This window comes from Eubalaena glacialis, chromosome 11 (genome assembly GCF_028564815.1).
Source record: "Eubalaena glacialis isolate mEubGla1 chromosome 11, mEubGla1.1.hap2.+ XY, whole genome shotgun sequence".
NCBI lineage: Eukaryota > Metazoa > Chordata > Mammalia > Artiodactyla > Balaenidae > Eubalaena > Eubalaena glacialis.
In genome coordinates this window covers 5,261,387-5,267,014 of record NC_083726.1, presented here as the reverse complement: position 1 = coordinate 5,267,014, position 5,628 = coordinate 5,261,387, and the positions used below count along the sequence as shown (strand labels likewise).

The 5,628-nt window shown below is 51.6% G+C and overlaps 1 pseudogene; it reads right to left on the bottom strand.

The window, feature by feature from the left end:
- Nucleotides 1-469: 469 nt before the first annotated feature.
- Nucleotides 470-5,070, bottom strand: LOC133101609 (3-oxoacyl-[acyl-carrier-protein] reductase-like; annotated as a pseudogene).
- Nucleotides 5,071-5,628: the final 558 nt, after the last annotated feature.

Sequence of the window (5,628 nt, the reverse complement as noted above, 5' to 3'; positions counted from 1 at the left end):
TTCATTGTGACATGCACTGTGCCGCGGTGCCTGGAACCGAACCAGCAGTGTCTCTGAGGTTATCAGTACGTCAGTTATTGTAGGGGATTACTGCATGAAATGTGCAAATGACATCATCTACATAGCCTTGTTGGATTATCTCCTCTGGTTCACACTGTTATTAAAAGCACATTGTATTATAGAGCTATTCAGATATTTTAAATATAAAGATGTGTTATTTCTTTAATCTAGACGTATGGAATACACTAGGTAAAAGATGCATTACTTGGAAAGTTCTGCTTTGACAACTGACACAGTCTAAATTACACAGACTGTATCCCAGTGAGCAGCAAATCAACGAAACATCCAAGAAGAGGAGAAAAACAATTAAAATGGAAACAGTTCTCCAAAGAGACACAACTTGGACCCGTTCAACTGCAGGGTGTATGCTACCAGTACTCCCCACCCCACTTACTTGAAATTCTTACATTCAGCTCTTGAGAGTTCTTAACTTAAACACAACCTGACTTTAAGTGAGAAGTTTCTCTTGTGGTTTTAGTACAGATGCAGCGGCCCGGCCCCCTGAGTCCCGTCATACCGAGGTCACGCCCTCCTGGGCGGCGCTGCTCCAGGGCTGAGTAACAGTGCGGGTCCCCTGCTCCTGTCCAGCACCTCTGAGAAGTGCCTGATGATGATGACGTACTTACAGATACAAAAACAGGTCTTTCCTGTTATTGTAAAAAGCCATAGATGCATATAAATTAAAAGAAAAAAGAAGTTCCCACTGACCTGGTGCAACTACATTCACTCTAATTTTCTTTCTTGCTACTCCTTTAGCAAGAGCGCGTGAGAACGCAACTGGCCCGCCTTTACTGGCGCTGTACGCGGACTGGCCAGACTGCCTTTTACACCTGCAATGCTTCCCACATTCACAATGGATCCTGTCTGCTGTTTAATCATTGTCTTCACGGCAGCTCTACAGGTCAGCATGGAGCCCAAGAGGTTAGTATGAAGCTGAGATAGCATATCTTCGGCGTTTGTCCTTACTAAGAGGTTATCCCTGTTAAGTCCAGCTGCATTTACCAAGAAATTAACTCGACCTAAATTTTTCTCTATCTCTTCAAATGTGTTTTGAACATCATGTTCTTTGGCAACATCACAGCTCAATGCCAAGTGATCTCCAGCGGCCCACGTAATCACTTGGGTGAAGCCATCAGTGACGTTCCTGTAAAGGTGGCCCCCACCCCCCGACGGTGAACTAGGTGCCCCTGCTCCCAGCCCGCCTCTAACCCAACAACAGCTGCGAGCTCGGACCCTCACAGCATCCTGTCTCCCTACCATCCAGAAACTGAAATTCGCAGAGCAACTGAGAATCCGTTCCTAATAAACGGGGGGGGGGGGGGGGGGGGGAGGGGAATGCAATAACAAGGAATCTGGCAGAACAGATCTCATTGTCCCTTGGTGAAGGTCACCAAAGCAACGTAGTGACGTCAGTGCTTTGGAAGCAGGAAAGCAGACCGGGTACAACCAGGACTGGGGGTGCTGCGAGCATCCTGGGCCGGCATTCCCTGTCAGCATATATTAATGACATAGTTGGTTATGATAGAGAATCCAAAAGAATGTACAGATAATCTATTAGAGCTAATAAATTTAGCAAGATTGCTGTATATAAAGTCAATATGCCCAAATCAATTGTATTTCTCTATAGCATTCACAAATAATTAGAAAATGACAGTTTAAGAAATCATTTACAATAACATCAAAAGCACAAAGCACCCAAGAACAAATCTAATGAAAGACATGTAAGACATCTGCATGGAAAAACCAGAACATTATTGAGAGAAATCAAATAAGATCTTTAAAAAGGTGGAGAGATAAGCCATATTGATGGCTAAGAAGACTCAATATTGTAATGATCTGAAATCGACCCAAATTGATCTGTACACTGAATGCTATCCCAATCCAAATCCCAACAGGCTCGTGTGTATGTTTGGGGCGGGGGGGGGGGGCATTGATAAGCTGATCCTAAAATTTATATGCAAACAAAAAGGATCTATAACATTCAAAACAGTCTCAAGAAAGAACAACAAAATTAGAACTCACAGAACTGGATTCAAGACCCACTATCAAGCCAAACACAAACGTACATTTGAGCACGGTGTGCAAAGGCAAGCAGGCATGTGAGGGCATGAAAGGGGGCTGTCTCATGGGGGTGGGGTGTCAGTGTGACCGCTTGAAGAAAATGGGCTCAGAAAGTGGCAGGTGTGAGGGCAGGTCAGGGTAGGATGAAAAGAGTACCTGCCGTTTGCCAGGTACTGAACCCTGCAATCGTTCTCTCTGAATTCCCAATGCAGCGCTGCAAAGCATGTGTTGCTAACCCATTTTACAGAAAAGTAAACTGAGGCACAGAGAAATGAAGCCTCTTGCCCCAAATCACATACGGCCATGATGCGAACATAGATCCGACGCTATAACCTGTGCTTCCAGTAACAGAAACTGGCCTGGGCTGGAGAAGAGACCTCAGGAGTGAGCAGGTGGGCCACAGAGGTTCTGTGTCCTGGCAAAGCAGGGCTCCCCAGCATGTCGTGCCTGGCATCTCCAGGGCGGGCCTGTCTCTGTCTTCCTCTTCCTGGCAGGCCTGAGGCTTCTGCAGGCCAGATGTTCTCTGCTTACAAATAACCCTGTTTCTGGGGTGGCCTGGGAGGGGAGGGAGACAGGGGGCTAATGGCACAGCAGCATCTTAAGAGCTGGTGAGTGAATCAACTCTGTACTCCTTAAGCTAAAACTTGGCCAGCGCTCAAAGATGCAAAATAAAAATTATTCTCAGCATATTGGGTGCATTCTTTACTCATCCAGCCAATTCCAAAAGAAAGCGGACCCAAATGTTGGCTCCAAACAATTTTCTCTCCTTCTGTGCCCCAGGGTCACACGGGGCCCTGAGAGGAATGCAGCCAGACAGCCTTGGGAGTAAAAGGGTGGCTATTAGTCTGGGAACGAGGGAGGTCTTAACCCCAGAACCCCTGCGGCACCGGGGATTAGGGTCAGCTGAGTGGACCCCATCCTTGTTCTTCAGGCCTCACTTTGCTCTTCTGTGAAATGGGAACATCACCCATCTCACTGGACTATTGATCAAGAAGGTAAAAGGCTGCTCCCGGTGCCTGGCGCACAGCAAGTGTGCAGGAAGTAGCGACCCCGCCCTCACAGGCTGTGCACTGGAAGCTGCTTGCCCAAGTCACCTGCGTGGGGCTGGTGGCAGGACCCAGCGTGGGACCCTGAGCCTTCCTGTTCCCTAGGACCCATTTGCTGCTGGACTCCGGGGAACAGAGCAAGGGACCTCTGAACTCTGTAAATACTCGGGGATCAAAGGGGTCCCAGCATCGCACAGGCCCTGAGTAGAGCCTCTTTCTAGTAAACATCTGACCTGGTGACAGGCACGGGGTTGGGGGGGTTCGGCTCTGCAGAGAAAGGAGTTGGCATCAGGAGCGCCAGTTATCTGTGTGCCCCAGATCCCGGGAGTAGAGCCAGTGCTGGGGGGGAGGGGGACACTGCTCCCTAGTCAGAGGCCCCCTCAGGGACCAAAAGGCCCTATGGCTTCCTGATCCCAAGAGAGTGAGAGCAACTCTCCCTAGTCCCCCTCACCTAGGGAGCTGTGTGGTCTCGGGCAAGTATCTTAACCTCTCTGAGTCTCAATGTCCTCAGCAGTAAAATGGCATCAATACGGAGTGTTCTGCATAGACTAGTGAGAGGATTCCAGGAGTTTATATCTGTGAACTGCTGAAAACAAGGCCTGGCACCTGCAAATGTGTTAGCTGCTATTATTATTATCGTGGTTGTGGTGGTTGTTGTTAATCATTGTGACTTCCTGGCAAGGAGTGTGGGGAGGAGGGGGAAGAGGAAGGCAAGGACTCAGAGGAGACAGGGCTCTAGGACAGAGGAATCCAGTTGCCAGGTGGCACCGTCGTTGTTACTCCCTCTGAAACCCCTTGGACTGGTGAGCGGGGGCCCAGGACGACCCTTGTGGGGGGAAAAGCACAGGGACGGCTGGTGCAAGAGACATGTGGCCCTCATCCATCCATTCACTCCCCCCAGGGCCTCCTGGGCCAGGCAGGGAGTGATGCTGCTGAGGGAGCAGGGCAGAGACAAAGACAGGGAGAGGCCACGGTCCGCTGTGACATCTTGCACCCACGTGGTGGGCAGTCAGAGCAGCCGGCTCACAAGGAGGACTGTGAAGAATGGTGGTGAGCCCCCCATCACCAGAGGTGTGCAAGCCTCGGCGCTGGAGGCAGGGGTGGGGCTCCTGGGTCAAGGGTCCCCCCTCCCACCTCCTGAGAAGTGAGGGGTGGCTGGTACAAAGGATGAGCCCGCAGGCATCCTGAGAATGCGATGATGGTAGGTAGCAGCATCCATCCTGCAGGGCTGGTGTGAGGACTGCATTTGTTCCTGTTTGCAGAGCCTGGGCAGAGTGCTGGCACGGAGGGACGCTGGCTAGGATTACTGTCACACGCTTGAGGGCCTGGATGGACAGCTCAGACCTCACACCACTGGGAACTTCCATCCTCCATCAAGAGAGGCAGCCAGGAGGCTGGAGGTGGGGAACAGATGCTCTCTCAGCGGCATTAGTCTCAATCATCATTCCGGGATCTCAGTCATCACTCCTGCATCACAGAGTGGCTTTATGGAGTGGAAAAAATCCATTAAGGTTTTTCAAGCAAAGCTCAAGATGTAATCACCTCATTGTTAGGGGCCTTAGTGGTGGCAGCCCTGCTCCCTCCCCCATCAGCCACCGGTCTGGCTCAGGTGGGGCTGTGCCTCCCAGGGCGGGGGCAGGTGACAGGTGAGCCCTGGCCACACTCCAAACAGCTCCAATGACTTCCAGGGATGTCCTTTCCGGGGCTTTCAGCGACAGATTGATCTGGCCCCTCCTGGCACACCCATCCCCCTACATATTAACCTTTAAAAGTCCGACTCTGACATTCTTCTGCCTAAAGTCTCCAATGACTCCCTAGTGTCCAGACCTTCCTTGATGTGCATCAGACAACCACCGGCCGGCCGGCGTCTGCCCGACTCCCAGGCTGAGCGCGTGGCTCTCATCGGGGCAGCCTTGGGCTGGAATCCGGCTCTGCCTGTTCCCAGCAGGTCACCTAACTTCCCTGAACTCCAGGGTCCTCATCTGTAAATGGTATAAAGTAACAGGTGCCTGGAGGTGTTGCTGAGAAAGTAACGAGATAACGCAGAGGGGAGAGTCCGGCTTGGCTCCAGGCACAGGCTAAACGCTGGCGGTTGTTAGCCTCCTCCTGCCCGTCCCACCCCCAACCCTGCCACTGCTCAGCGTTGCAGTGCCCTGGTGGTCGTTGTGCCTCATTCCTTGCCTGCCTGGCTTACAAGGCTCCGTTCAGAGCGTCCTTTTCCAGGAAGCCCTCCCTGATTACCCAGAGTAGCCTTGGGCTTCCCCATCACAGAACGAACGGAGCACATATGACATTGAGCAGATGATGAGCCCCTCAAGGGCAGGACCCTGTCTGGATCCCTAGCACCCAACGCAGGCCCAGGCGCAGAGGGGTGTCACTGGAGGTTGGTTGATCTGAAATGGCCTCTGGAAGCTTCTAACACAGCTCTGAGCACATCCAAACCCTCAAGGGGCTGGTCACC